General features: G+C 37.0%; 1 protein-coding gene across 10 annotated transcripts in view; it reads right to left on the bottom strand.

The window, feature by feature from the left end:
• TENM2 (teneurin transmembrane protein 2) overlaps positions 1–16,308 on the bottom strand; it is a 1,203,413-nt gene that overhangs the window by 1,172,760 nt on the left and 14,345 nt on the right. Inside the window, exon 1 of one of the 10 annotated variants that reach the window (XM_032403429.1) lies at positions 1,871–4,065. The exons of the other annotated variants lie outside the window; for them this stretch is intronic. The gene's annotated coding sequence lies outside the window, so the exon portion shown is untranslated. Of the gene's footprint in view, positions 1–1,870; positions 4,066–16,308 lie in introns of those variants that run through there. 10 annotated transcript variants of the gene reach the window in all.

The raw sequence follows: 16,308 nt of genomic DNA, 5'->3' as shown, positions 1-16,308 counted from the left end.
CACCTTTCCGTGATGAAGACAGGGTTTATTAAAAGGAAATGATAGTACAAATTACTACAGACTGTATAATTCCTTACTTAGAAGTTAATGGATTTCACCATTTTTTTTTGTCAGTTACAATGGCTCTTGCTCAAGATGAATGGTGTTAACCATTCCCTTGCACAAGAAAAGCAGAGAATGTAGTAATGAGCAGTTAGTTTGAGTTACTGTAAGAACCAAAAAGCATTCACTTTGCTTTCCAAAGAATTTATATTTCAGAATGTCCTAAACTTCTGAACACATTATTTAACCTGTTTTTTGTTTCTTCATATCTATAAAATGGATAATTATACTACCTGGTGCACATGGGTGTTATGAGGAACAAATGATATAATGTTTTCTAAATTGCTGAGCAAAATGCCAGGCACACACGCACACCTCATATTTGTTCATTGTTTGCTGTTGCATCACTTTAATATTATTCATCCAAAAAGCTGTGGCCTTCGTTGTCGTCATATTCAACCAATGACTCTAGTTTCATAAAAGTTGTGCCACACAAAAACAAAAAAGGCCACAAGAAATAGAATCAAAATATTTGTTCCTGTTTAAAACAAATAGAGTGCTTCTTTTGGGAGGGATATTAGATACCATGGTGAAATTTTTAAAGTAAAAACTATTAGCTATAATGAAATAGTGGGTTTGCCCAAGTAGACATAAAGTGGCAGAATAGTCAACTCTATCAGGTACCCAAGTAGGAAATTTTTTATTCACCTTATGAAAAAATGATTTGCCAAAATGTATCACTCCATATATTCTCACCTAGCACGGCCACCCTCGTTCACATGTCCAAGAAGCTGTCCATTAAAATGCCAAATGGACAGTATCTCTAGGCAAATGGTTTGACTTCCTAAAAGATCTAGTTTCTTTGTAAAATTTTACTGCTGTTCTGACACCAACTTGCGCCACAGTTTTTATTTCCTATGGTTCACATCCAAACTGAACTAAGAACTGTATCCTAAAACCAATAAAAAATTCAATTACTTTTTGGGATAAATTCCAGTGATATCTTTAATACTAACTTACCCATTTAAGAAGTACAGTAGAAGTCCCTATGAAAAATACTCTTAATTCAGATACTTTTCTGGCTGACATTACCAGCAACCTAAAAACCAGTGTGATGGATGGAAAAAGTTAAAAATATTTCACTCTGTGGTTCCAACATTTCAGAAGCGCAATTGCTGGGAACTAGATTTAAGCTTTAATTAGAAAATGTATATATCACAGGGTTGCTCCTTTCCTATGATCCGGGTAGAAAACGTTTTTATGTGCATGAGTTGAAATGCAGAGATCAATAAAAATCAAGTTTGACAACACCAAGACCAAAGAAGCTTTGAGGAATTTGGAGATTTAAAAGATTATCTCCATAAACCTGGGACCACGCCACCTAATTATTCTATCACTGGGGCTACAAACTAGAAACAGAAATCCTTTACTTAAATATTATTAATTAGACATTTTAACACTTTATTCCAAAGACAAAGTGTACTTCACAAAACGTCTGTTAATTATGTAGCCATTTATTTGTTTTGAACAGTAAATAACCTTATATTTCTAACTATTAAAAATAAGAAAGGCATAGTCATATGGGAAGATTAATAAATGGGTTAGAAAGGAAATAAAAGGTGAATAGTGCAAAGGAGCAAGTAGTGCCAGAAAGAATATTTCTATTTCTTTGCTCAGATTAACCATGGGAGAGAAAGAAATAGAGTAGGATGGGTGAGTGTGTGTGTGTGTGTGTGTGTGCGTGTGTGCGCGCGCGCACCTGATCATTTAATCAATATAAACTATCACAACAGATAATTCAAGCCTAAAATTTAACTTTGGAGCTCACGTCTCTTTTGAAGGGTGTAAATGAGTTGATCTCAATGGCACAATGGAGTTGATCCTCTCACGTTTTCTGGTGGAAGCTCATTTTCTTACAAGTGCTTGATAACCACACACTTGAACAGCGAGGCCTCTGATCCGCTTCCTCCTCTCATGTCTCGATGTGAAGCACAAAGCTGTAAGTGGGACAGCCTGCAGGACCGATGCTAAAAGCTTTGTTGTGGGAATTCCTAAAGCGTATTCCTATAAATAGGATGGTCTGCATTTACTCAAGTTGTGCACACTGACCCAAATAGGAATGATGCATATGATTCACAAATGTGTACATCAATACGCTGGGAATCAAATGGGCAGGCACAGTTCCCAAACGTGGATGTTTCCTTAGAAACGTCCTCAGTATTTTTATCTGCCTCTCCTTCTAAGTGATTTTTGAAACAAAGTCTACACAAATAACTGAAAGAAAATGGTTTTTAACATATACGTAGACAAAGAGTTAAGATATCCCAATACAAACATATCCTACAAATTGTTAAGAAAAAGGCAGCATACCCAATATGAAATAGACTGCCAATTCACAAAGATAATGCAAATGGAAAAACAAAGCACTACAAACGAAACCCACGTATGAAAGAAAGCCCAGCTTCTCTAGTAAGCAGGTAAATGGCAATTATAACAGAAAACATTTCTGACTCCTTAGATTAAGGACAACGTAAAAAAAATTGTTAATACCCAGTGTGTTTAAGGGTATGGGAAAACAGACAGGCACACTCATCCGTTGCTGGAAAGAGTATGAATTACTGCCAACTTTTTTGGGGTTTTCTTCTGGATCTGTCTATTAAAATTTAAAAACTACAACAGCTCAATGTTAGGAAGCTTCTGTCCTACAACAACAATGACAACAACAACAAAAACAGCCACATGTCAGGATGTATGTATAAGTTTGACCATCGGAGGAAAGGTTGTAAGAGGCAAAAGTATAAACTACTTAAATGTCCATGAACAGGGAAGAAAAACATGACATGCACTATAAGTCTTAGATTGAATTCCCCAGAAACTGACCCTGAGATTAAAAAAAAAAAGGAGGGAAGGAAGGGGGACAGGGATGGAAGTGACCCACAGTGGGAAACTGGCTCAGTAGTACGAAGAGATTCTGGAGACTACTGGGGTCACGTTCAGCCTTGTCCTAGCCCCATGCTTGCACCTGTCAGTCACGGGTTCCAGGCTCCGCCTAGGGGATATAAAACAGACTCTGGCAGCTGGAGTCAAGCCCTTCAGAGAGAAGCAGATGCTGACTGGTGGGAGTGAAAGTGCACCAGGAGCCAGTGGACACAAAACGGAAAGACTGACCCTCACCTGCTACTCAATGGGGTATTATGTGCTATAAAAAAGAATAAATTAGAGACATACATTTAACTACAGAGTTGACCGTGACATATGAAAAGACACCAGATTTTCTTTTCTAGGAGTGGGAAGCCTTATTTATTTATTTACATAAGACTAAAGTATGAAATGATAAACATCAAGATGTTAACATAAAAGCTACTATGGGATGATGAGGGAGAAGCAGACTGAAGGAACGGGGAACAGAGAGAACTGGCAACTTTTTACGTGTATATACTTTTATACTTTTGTTTGGCCTATGCATACATTGCATCCATAAATGAACAGACAAATAAGGTAAAAGATCAAATATGCTGCATCAAAATTAACTTCTATAAGCTCTTTTCCTTTAATTGAAAATGCTCAGATTAAAATATTTTCTCAGAGTTAATAGGTTTGCCCTTTTAACTGCAAGCTGAGAAATACCTTTGGGACTTAAGTCCACATATGTGATCCTGAAATTAACAGAGAATCACATACAGTCATTCTGGGCAATGGGGGAATAAGGCAGAAAGAAATGGAAATAGGTATGTTAAAGCATTGCAATAATGATATTCAAGATGCAAGCATCTCCATTAATTATAAAACTCCAAGGCATCAATAGCAGGAGAATGAGTAAATGAATTAAAATGCATTAAACAGAATCATGACTACATAGGCATTAAATTATGTTTTTGAAAAATTTTGACTGGCTTAAAAAAAGAAGTATGATATAATGTGAGGTTTAAAAAAAGAATGTTTTATACTGTATATAAGTGAATGATTCCTGGGGCGTCTGGGTGGCTCAGTCGGTTAAGCGTCTGCCTTTGGTTCAGGTCATAATCCCAGGGTCCTGGGATGGAGCCCGTAGTTGGGCTCCCTGTTTCTCCCTCTCCTCCCTGCCTGTGCTCTCTCTGGCTATCTCTCTCACTATCTCTGTCTCTCTTTCTCGAATAAATAAATAAATAAATGGTTCATATTACATAGTTAAATATATCAGGTGCCTACATTTCTGTATGTATACATATACATACATATAAATAAGAATGCATTTCTCTGGAAGAACACGTGCCATCTACATTTTAATAGTAGTTATACCTAGGTTATCGGTATGGCTGATTTTAAAAGTTTTCTTTTTTTCTTTTTAATTTTCTGCATTGTTTTGCTTTCAGACAATGTCATGCTTTAGTATTTTCCTTTTTTTAAGATTCGTTTATTTATTGGAGAGAGAAAGAGCACACGAGTGGGTGTAGAGGCACAGGGAAAAATTCTTCAAGCAGACTCCCTGCTGTGTGTGGAGCCCCACTGCGGGGCTAGATCTCAGGACCCACGAGATCAAACCTAAGCCAAAACCAAGAGTCAACACTCAACCGACTGAGCCACCCAGGCACCCCTACCATTTTCCAGTAAAAACAAACCAAGTGATAAAACAATTTGCTTCTTAAAAAAAAAAAAAAAAAAAAGGTACTCGTAAAGAAATAAGCTCCCATCAACTTGGCAATTTTGACAGATGATTAATGGAAAAGGGTATGTACATTGTCTTCTACTCTTGAACTGACCAAAAACTCCCTAAAAAGTATCTAGTGTCTGGTCATTCTTACAGGTATAGAAAAATCACGGTAAACATATTAACCTGGTTAGCTAGCCATAGCGTATCTGGGATCTGAACACACGATTTCAGGACTTCTAGGCTAGCTCCAAGGAAAATAAAGTTGGAGGGAACCCCAAAACTGCAGATCCTTTAGGATGAGGAAATCTAATCTAGGCTCAAAGGGCTGTATCTGTAGCCTATTATGTACTACTACAATTAAAGACATCAGCAGTTAGAACAAAAAAATGAGCATTTGCTATCAATAAGTACATCTACATAGATCAAAAGAAGTGAAGATTCACTTAAACAGTTTAAACACATTGGAAACATGCATGAAGTTAAATGTTTGGTATAGTACACATTATTCATGGCAAGAGATTATTTTTTCTTCTGCACTCTCAGAAGCCAAGGAAGCCATAATGTAAAAGTCTAAAATGGTTAAAATAGAGTAACCTTTTATCATTATTATTAAATATCAACAGTGCTCCTAAAGAATGTTTTGCCGGTCTCATTCAGAAACTGGCCCTCTCTTGATTGACAAACTAATGGAATGCATCTACTTGATACCCAAGGAGAGGTGACAAATCTTTCCATCTTTTAAATGTTACCTCCCCTCAACAGACTATTCCCAACATTCAAGAAATCTTTCCATAAGCTTATACATACTACATGCAGAAACAGTCAATGACACTACGGAAGAAAGCCCTTGAATCCATCCATACTGCATCGCCTTGGAAACAGTGAGGCAGAAACGAGACTCACAGAATTCCAATAAAAAGAAAAACCAAACCAAAACAAATTCCTTTCTAGACTTTGTGGGGTTTTTTTTAATTCCCTGATAAAATTTTTCTTAATGACTTGCATTATAGAAGTTTTCTTGACCTTTTAAATCTTGTAAATGAATGACTGAATTAATTTATTTTTCCTAACTCAGTATTCCAATCATCTTAGGAAAACAGCTGGAAAGAAAGGTCAGTTCAAAAGTGAGGTCTAGGTAAATAATATGATTTGACTAAATTCCTTTTACTTAATTTTAAAGTACATCTGTCGGGTTTCCTTCCCACATGCCCTTCACAAAAGCAGGCTGCAGGGTAGAAGAAAAGTTCGTCTTGGACATTCAAAAACTTGAGGCCGGTTCACCCAATGGAGCACAGTCCCCAAAATGAACACACACTGCAAGCTGGAAAACTATTTAAAATCATTTTACATACCAAGTTTTATTTCCCTATTAACGTACCAACTCATAACAAAACAATAAGCTGTGTACTTATTCAAAGAGTAATAATAGTTCCCATCATTGGTTTTAAACACAAAGATCTCTAAAAAGCAAAGCCCATGGATCTAGCAAATATAATAGTTAGAGAATATGCCTTTTACTATCTTCCTCTCAGCTGTTCCTTTTCCTGCTCAAAATAAAAAAAAAGGACCAGATTACATAATACTGCCACAAATAAATAACTTTTATAAGTGACGGTTTCTCTATCTACTGTAAAATGATACTTTATTGAAGGGCAACAAATAGCTAGCTTAAGGTAAACGTGGTATAGTTTATATGAAACATTATTTTTTGTAACAGATCAAAAAAAAAAAAAGAAACTGAACTTTTCTTTTGCCAAGATACAAAACAATTTCACATTTTTCAAATGAGACACAAAACTAAGTATTTTCCTCATCAGTAAAAACTGGAATTAAATGTTTTCTTGAAATATATTTCAGTGACTAAGTTTTAAATCATCTTTCAATACATCAAACTCAATCTGTCCTAATGGAGAAGTACAGCGTTCTGAATTACCCATTATGTTGGAGAATCCAGAAGTCATTTTAATTGGTTTTGAATGAAAGCATTATTCTGCATTTCTAATCATGTTTCTACCCCTAAGGCTAATATTAAAAATGAGTTACAATTCCTGAGCAAATGAATTGACTCAGAATCATGGCTGGGATTAACATTTTGTTACAGATAATCCACAAACTAGAGAGTCCAAAAGCCTATAACTGATAGTTGAGTGTATTCTCTAAGTAAGAAGCTAAAATGCTCATTAGACACACTCCATGTTAATAATGAACCCTCTGAAAAGAGTATACACGTTATGTAAAGTGTTGTACATTCTCTTGTACAATGTGGGTCTCTCTTCCAAGATTACCAGTCTAAGTATTTATTCACTGAATTTTCTATTCCTAGAAATGAGACACTTGTAGGGTTAACTGTCTTGCCCTAAAATTATATTTATCTTCAAACGCCCTTATAATTTTAAGATATAAAACAAGTTCTACCTTACCAACCACAACAAATGGTGATTGTCAATCACAAATACACATTATAGAGAGTTTAAAATAAACCTGACATTGTGGTCACAATGAATTAGATTATGCTACAAGACAGAAGCTTGTCATTTGTGCGTTGAAGTGGTTTCAGCTAAAACCTCAAATATTAATGAGGAATAATAAACTGACCTATACGCTGACAATTAAGCAATTCTGATTTGAGCACCTGAAATAATTTGCATAATGAAAATATCCTTCCCCCAATTATCCAAATTATAGTTTAAAAGGAAAAGAACACTCTAGAAGAGGTTTTTATTTGTAGGGACATTTTAATGAGGTGATAGGTATCTTAATAAGTGTTCTTGGGTGAAGACACCTGGATTATTAAACAGCAGTTCTTCTGTATCCTATATTAATTCATAGGAAGATTTTATCACGTCTGTTTAATTTATGAGAGACTTGAAGTACTTAGTATTACTTGCATGGTTTAAAGTAAACCAATTTAAACAAAAGATGAAATAAATGGTAAGTTTGGATGATCTGGGTTTTTCTGATATTTTTTCCTTTAGTTTAACAATAATTCACTACAAGTACAAATCAGGAAGATCTGCATGAAATTAACTTCAAAGCAGCTTTGCAAATGAGTCCTAGAGGGTTTTATGAAAAAATGTCACCAAGCAGAAAGAATTTTAAAGACATTAATTGTACTTAATTATTTTTTTATGTGGAGGAATTTTAAATTATGGGGAAAATAAATCCACATCACTGCAAAATGACCTCGAGTATCTATTACTTTTAAAGAAGAAACTCTTACCTGTAATAATTAAAAGACAATTATAATTATTCATTGATTATTACAAAATTTGATTGCTTATAATTTATTTTACTCTACACTCCTTTTTCCTGATAGTTCAAATTCTTTTCTCAAGATGAGATTTTAACTATAGTGTTAATTTTCTATTTTAAAGATAGAGTTAACATGCAATTTAGTATCTTATGATTAGTTTCATTTAGGCAATACAACAAGTTTTACAGATGTTTTTGCAAGTTGTTTCACTGCTTTTTGGCCCAAATTTACCCGTTTAGGAGGTTAAACTAAATGCTCTCCTAAGTGATTTACAGAGCCAAAATGGCTCTGCTACTCCGGTGATATTTTTCTGAAAAAGATCGTTCTTTCATAGTTCTTTTTCATATGAACTACAGAGTCTGTCCAAAAATATCCCTTGTCATTTTACTGTTACAAGAAGGGTAAAATGTTATTGTGAATAATAGAATCAATTTGATATAAGTGCAAAAAGAATTTTTATGATATGAATTAAATCAACTCAAGCAAGTAACTCTTTCCGTAAGTAACTCACTGAATACGTAAAAGGCAAGAGCAGGAGAAAGCAAAATAAAATAAGCAGTTGCAGACTCCAATGAGATTTGTCTATTAAAAAGAGACAGAGAGAGGGAGAACTAAAAGGGTAGTCAAATTCCAGCTATCAACAAGCTTGTACTCTGTGCTTTGCTGTATAAAACAATCACTGCCACCGATAGAGTATTTTTGGATCCAATGGGCTGTTCTCATAGATACTCCAGAAAGCAACATTTGCAATAAAATGTGACAGGCAGGTTTTTGTAGCCAGCTTTGGAAAAGCCTGAAATTTGATTGAATCTCATAGTCAAGGACTATACAAACATAAAAGATACTTAACTTGTTTTTCTCATTATTGTTACTCTTTGGATTTTTTTTTTTTTATTCCACTTTCGGTAGGTCTTGGACAGTGTCCTTTTCATGCAATGAAGTATAATGGTAGATGCTCATGCACGCCATAGCTTCCCCAACCCCATAAATCAGGTCAGTACTGGTCTGTAGAGAACGAAATCAAGATTCAAGATCCAAGATTACTGCCTACACTCTCGAGAATAAGAAACGTGAAAATATGAATGCCTTGAGAATGATTTTTCTATAAGCTCGAAGGAAATGAGAGTAACTTGTGATGCTGTTTGTGTTAGGAGGTGACCTCCCTTCCACTATCAAACTTCAGTACCTTTAACCGGGGCTTATGCGTGAAGGCTACAAGGCCAACCTTTTTCCTTGAAAATGTATACCCGTAAAGTGAAAATTTGAGTTTCTCATCAAATCAAAACAATGTCTTCATTTAGAAATGTGGAACTTCTGGATTTTATAACAACTTGAGGTAGCTTTCACACCAGCCTGCATTTCCATCTCAAAACCTCCACATGACAAGCCAATTAAATAACTGGCTAATGGACTAAACTGTCATCTTGTACTAAGCAAAGTAGAAATCCAGGAAATAAGAGAAACAGCACAAATAAAATTTTAATAAACACAACAATCAACTTTTCCTTAAGAAGGTCTGCGGATTAGAGAACTTTTACGTGAGTAAATGATAAAATCTTTTAAAACCACGGAATTAAATTTTGGAAAGAATAAATTTCTATGAAGAAAGCTAAGAGTTCCAATAAACTTACCTATATACATAATCATTTATTCATACATTAGCATTTATAATAAATTTAACCATTTATTCCTTCCAAAAACCAGCTCTGTATAAGGTATTGGGATATCTCTGTGTATAAAAATATCCTGTTTTAAATTTTCCAATCTATTTTCCCCTTTTTATTAAACAAGTGGCTCCTAATCAGACCAAATATATAATGATATACTCAAAAAGTCTATAACATGACCTAAACATTATTATTTTTGGTAAAGAGAATCTTTTACCCACTGCATTTTCTGATGGGCTTTTCTTTAAGCAACAAATATACAAATGAATTTAGTCGTTAGAGATTACTTTTGAATTATAAAGGTCTGGCTGCAGATTGCTGTCAAATATGTCTCCAATTATCAACTTGTAAATGTGATTTGCAACATAAAGTCTTCATATGAACAGTCCAATACCATAAAGCAAATTTTAGTAAATTTCCTGATTATTAATGGTGATAGAGGAAACTGCTAACAATTCAAATAGGTTTGGGCATCTATCACTTGATATTTGATAGAAACACTTCCTTTCTTTCTGATCTTCCTGATCCCTCTTTGGTTTCACTTAATTTTTGGCTGTAGTAGGTACCACTGTTCCCTGTTTCTGAAGTCCCATTAACTGACTTACTTAATGTAGCCTTGCCTTCCACTGACTATGATTTTGCTAAAATTTAACAATTGCTTCTTCATGACCAAATCCAATGATACTTTCCAATCCAAATGTTACAGACCCCTCCAGAATGCATGATGCCGATGGCAGTGTCCTGTTTCTTGAAACTATTCCTGCCTCAGTGTACAGTACTCTCCCTGGGTCCTGCTCTCTGATCTCTCTTCCATCTTTCCCCACACTCGGTCTTCCTCAGCCTATGCTAGAAACGCTGGTGTTTCCCAACACTCCCTCCCCAGCCCTCTTCTCTCCTCCTCTTTTAAGTACCCAGGAAATTTTGTTCACACTGACACTACCAAAGGGCTCTTGTCCATATTTCTCCCGGGAGCTTCAGACTTATACATCTAACCATACAGGACATCACTATTAAAGGCATCTCAAAATCAGGGGGCCAAAACTGGGCTTCTAACTTTTTCCTACAAAACTTGTTTTGCCCTAATTCAAACTGCTCACCATCTACCTACCATATGCTCACCATCAACCTGAAGGCACTATAGGGTCCTTCCCTCTTCCTTCCTTCCTTCCTACCTCCAATTAAGTCATGTGGATTCCTCTTCCTAAATACGCTATAGATCCCTTGCCTCTCTCCATTCTGACTTCTATCACTTGAATCAATGTGCTCAGCATTTCTCACCAGAATCACCACAGTGGGCTTCCACCTCAGACCCTCTGACCCCAAACTTCAACCCGCTAATTTATTCTTAATTCTGCCACCAGTCAATCTGCCTTCAGTGGATCCCCATCACTTTAAGGTGTAGTATTAGTATTTGCCCCCCAAAAGATGTTTTTTCAGTAAATAGTGCCACCTTTTACTCTAATGCTCTAACCAGAACCTTACATGTCATCCTTGATTCTTACCATTTCCTTGCCTTTTGCACCCAATACAACAGCAAAAGCTGTCATCTCTACCTCAGAAACACACCTCCTATCTATTTGTATCTTACTATCAACACCACTTTCACCTGAGTTCATCAGTGCCTGTCTGGAAAACGGAGTTTCAGGACACAGTTAGAATTGTGCTGATTATAGCCCTGCAGTGTCCATTTAAACATATTCCTCTTTCCTTCTCTTTCCTACAAACCAATCATTGGAGCTACAAGTCTGATAGCTATTCTCTTCAAGTCAGATGCATTGAGGCATAATTTAGATACAGTAACACCCGGAAGTGTGATCTTTTTAAAAAACATATTAATATGATCATGGCACTCTGCTTAAAATCATCCAATAAATTCTTACTTCACTGAGAATAAAATCTGAAGAGTCCTCACTGTGGCTACAGAATCCCTCACAGTCTAGTCACTGACCATCTTCCTGATCTCACCATGGATCACTCTCTTCCTCCTTAACCTTCTCGTAACCACATCTGGTCTTTTCTCCATCCTGCCAACACTCCACTTTCATTCCTATCTCGGGGCCTTGGCATTTACTATTCCTTTGGCCTGAAAGAAACCCACACCTCTCCAAGTGCCTGATTGCCTCTTGTGAGGGAGGTCACAGTTCAAGTACCATGCCTTCAGAGAAGCCTGTTCTCTGCATGTGTGCACATAGACATACATTTATGTACATAAATCGCACTCCCTCTTGTCTTCCAAGTCCTTATCATTTCCTGAAATTACTTTGACTTTTATTTGTTTCTTTATATTTTGTCTCTCTTATCACACTGGACCATAAACTGCATGTCCATTTCCCATCCTGGTGCTGAAATAAGTGCCTGGTACTCAGCATAATCTCAGTAAGTGTTTGCTAGATAAATCAATGACCCATGACAGATCTGACTCCTACAGTTTCTAGCACTCTCCTTCACTAATGCTCTGCTTCAGATCAAGTGAATGAGGACATCTGTTTTCCCTCAAGCCATTACTTCCCCTCTGGGCTCTACACCTCACTATGTGATAACTGGTGTGCCTTCGTTTTGCCTCCATTTTTCTGCCTCACTCATTCTGACTCATTCATTACATTTTATATAAAACAAAATGGCACTCATTTATGGTACGTCCACAGTATACTGTGCATATAAAATGTGCTGTTTGCACTTCAGGGAGAGCCCTGTAGAATAGTGATCAAGAGTAAGGTCTGCAGTAACAGGGCCTGGACTCCAATCTCTGCTCCATCACTGAAGTATTCAGGTGGATCCATACAATCTCTTTGCCTCAGTTTCCTCCTTTTACAAAGAATAGGACTCTTTTGAGGATTACATGATATATGGAAAGTGCCTAGAACATCTGATCAATAAATAGCATCTATTTTTATTCCTAATAGTAATGATGTACTTTATTTAACGACTCACACCAAAATGATTTATTTTGTGTCTGCTTATTACTATTGGCAGGTCTTTGATGGCATGGTGAGAAAGATTTTTTCTTTCTTTCATTTTTCTAACTTCCAGGGCAAGGCACAATTTCTGACATATCATAGTACTACTCCATTCATACTTCTTAAGTGACAATAAGTGAACCTGGTTTCCCTGGGCCAGAAATACCCTTGGGGTGTAGGGGTAGGGGTCCAAACGTGTATGAATGAAAACGAGTAACACATGCCCCCAGTAATTGTATGGGTAAAAAACAAATCTGTCAGGAATAACAGCTGTGGGTATGTAAAGACGGCGATCAGGTAACTAATCCAACTGGCCTGAAAAGGATCACAAAAACAAAGAATGGAAAGTTCAAATTCCAATGTAAAGTCCCATCCTTTGAACACCTCTCTTGCTCATCTCATAGGGAAATATTCAGTCTATTCTGCTGTAAAACCAGGAGCTAACATTAAAAATGGCAGCATTTTATTCAGGTACAACATCTTACTTTGGCTCACATATTCAATAACCCATAAACTCAAAAATCCCAAAGCAGGTCAAGCCCCATAATATATATGAACCCATAAAAAAAAGAGCACCAATTTTGTTGCATTGCCTTTGAACCACTGCAAAACAACATTAGATAAGGGCCAGCAAACTTTTTTCTGTGAAGGGACAAATAGTACATATTTAGGCTTTTGGGCCAAACTAACCAACACTACTGTTGTAGGACAAAAGCAGTCATCAAAAACATGCAATTGAATGGGCATGGCTGTGTTGTAATAAAACTTTATTTATGGACATAGACATTTTAATTTTACATAATTTTAAGTGCCCTTAAATATTATTCTACTTTTGTTTTTTTCAACCATTTGATAATATAAAAACAATTCTTGGCTTATGGGTATATAAAAGCAGGTACTTGGTCAAAATTGACCCACACTTCAGAGTTTGCTGACCCCTATGTTATACCAATTTCATTAGCTTTTTCCTAACTCCAAGCAAAATGTGATATAACTGGTTTCTCTTCATAAACTGAAAGTGGTAATGATGCATTTTCTCAGGCCAAAAAGACTACTACTTTTATAAGTACTACACTGTAATTACTGTAGCGTATTTTAATTAATATGAAGGATAAAGAGTAAAAATAATTATTTAAAATATCTTCATATTAATAATTTGATGGACAGCTAATTCAGGGCTCTATTAATCCTAATTCTGCCACAAACCTGTTGTTCAACACCTCAATACATTCTTTATTCTTATTTGTAACAATTTCCTTATTTATAAGAGAAAGGAAATTATAATGATGAAATATCAATATATATCCATGAGACCGAGAAAACTCATTCAGCCGGTCATGGTTAAAAAAAAAAAAAAAATCACATAGTACATTCTTCCCATATTCTCCAAGGAAAAGAAGTCCACGTTGCTTTTACTCAACAGATATTTATCAAGCACATATTATGTACAACACAATATGAAATACAGCAACCTCTCTGGCACGTGTACAAGAATAAGTCATCTTTTTGTGCATTCACAAGTAAGTGTCTGAAAGAGTTAAATGAAAAATGTCGTCATTATTTTGATAAACCTCAGAAGAAATGCAACCACCTTCATTCAAGGATCAATATGACCCAGGGCTTTTGAGACCCAAAGTTGTCCAGAGAGTGCTACAGATTGACAGGATCGTCTCTTAGTGCTTGACTTGACATGAGATACAGTGAAAGACACGTAAACCTCGGGTGAAGAGCCTCATCTCAGACGGTTCCATATTGGCCAGACGAGCACCGTGGCTCAAGAAGGCAGGCTACCTCTTCCACAAGTCAATTGTGAATTACTCTCTCTAAATTGGCTCCACAGCTGTGATTTTCAGTTCCTAGAGTACCCTCCAAATAGCTGGTTGTGGGGGGAGAAATAAAAGCCTGCTTTTTCCTCAAACACACACCTTTTGGCGATCTGCCATCGCGGCTCATGAAGGACATGCAGATCTGAAAAGGGACCCTTCTGGGAGTCTATCAAAAAAAAAAGGTGATCAAAAGTTTGGCAGAGGGGCTCTGTCAGGCACTCAAACACATAACTTATTCCAGCTTGGGAGACCTACAGAGTAGATTTATGAAATAAACTTGGCTCAAAGGGAGCCTAAAGTACTCAGCCCCGAACAAGTGAAGATGGGGGAAACTACCAAACCCCTGTTTCTTTTCAAAGGAAACAGGGAAAGTGTAAAACAGGGAAACAGAGGAAAGCGAAGACAATTACCTACAATATTAACCCCTTTCTGGGAACCTGTAGGTAACTCACAATCTGGTTACAGACACGAGTTACAAAGACTGAGTTTCCCTGTCTTTCAGACAACAGATAGTCTGCTTTTATCTCATCAACTGCTGGTGATGGAGAGTTAGGAGATCGGGAGGTGAATGATAAAGGTACACGAAAGCTGGCATTTCAGGGTATAGCAGTGACTTGGCTTAATGTACCACATCTGCGTAGGTATGATATTTGTATCCACACATACACACGCACACACACACACATCACATACGTATTGAGAGAAGTAGAAAAGGGAAGAGGAAGAACAGTGAAGACAAGATGATCTCTCACATACACACCTTTGATACATAAATACACAGACACAGAAAGAGTGAACAGAGAACAAACTTATCTGTCATTAGAAAAATGATTCAAGGCCTTTCAGTCCTTCGAAAGCATGCTCTCTTTGAGCCTGGATTATTAGATAATTCCCGCATTACTATTTTCCACAGGTACCCTTCTGAAACGGTGTCAGTTATCGAATCCGCAGGTTCAATTAGGCACCTTTATCACCCGGCGTAACTTTCAAACCCCACACCTGTCTTTACAACACTTCTGGTTCCATGGAAAGTTCACCGGGCTGACATTTAGTTACATGACTGAATTCTAAATAGGGATTAATAAAATGATTAATTTACTCTTCTTTTCCCCTCTCTCTCTCTCCGGTTTCCCCCATGAGTCATGGTTGGCCATCTACAAGAACACAATATCTAACTGAGGAAAACTGTCTTCCAACCACAGCATCTGTCTCTCTGGCAAGCTCTGCTGACAGTTGGGTCCCAGCTCTGGAACTGTTCAAGAATCTTTTTTCGGGCTGAGCGATTAGTGGGCTCTCATCCTCCTAGGTGAGGCTTCCTACTGATTCCACTCAATTTGAAAGATGGATTTGTATATGTTTATCCTGTGGAGAATCCGCTATTGTGCAAATATCTCAAATTGAGACCCCCCATGGGAGGACATGCATGACACAGGAGCACTTGCATTCCATTTCCTGCAAAACATCCATAAAATAGTTTGGTGGTTCCCAAGGGTCTGCTTCTGGGTGTTATATAAGCAGCTTCTCCTTCAGCAAAGGGAAAGGGATGCTTCAAGACACAGAAATAAAAATGCCCACAGTTCTCTAAGGGAATTTCAAAATAGCAAGTTGCTTAAATACCAAGGAAAGCACCTGGTTTCTCTCCAAGCCTAAAGATAGCCTGTGATAGTTTAAGAAATGTAAGCAGAGGGTGCCTGGGTGGCTCAGTCGTTAAGCGTCTGCCTTCGGCTCAGGTCATGATCCCAGGGTCCTGGGATCGAGTCCCACATCGGGCTTCCTGCTCAGCGGGAAGCCTGCTTCTCCCTCTCCCACTCCCCCTGCTTGTGTTCCCTCTCTCGCTGTCTCTCTGTCAAATAAATAAATAAAATCTTTAAAAAAAAAAAAAAAGAAATGTAAGCAGAGGTGGGGGAAAGGAGAGGCGCATGAGGAGGTCACG

This window comes from Phoca vitulina, unplaced genomic scaffold, assembly GCF_004348235.1.
Source record: "Phoca vitulina isolate PV1807 unplaced genomic scaffold, GSC_HSeal_1.0 scaffold6, whole genome shotgun sequence".
NCBI classification, from domain to species: domain Eukaryota; kingdom Metazoa; phylum Chordata; class Mammalia; order Carnivora; family Phocidae; genus Phoca; species Phoca vitulina.
The sequence above is the reverse complement of the archived record's forward strand: the minus strand, read 5'-3'. Positions and strand labels throughout refer to the sequence as shown.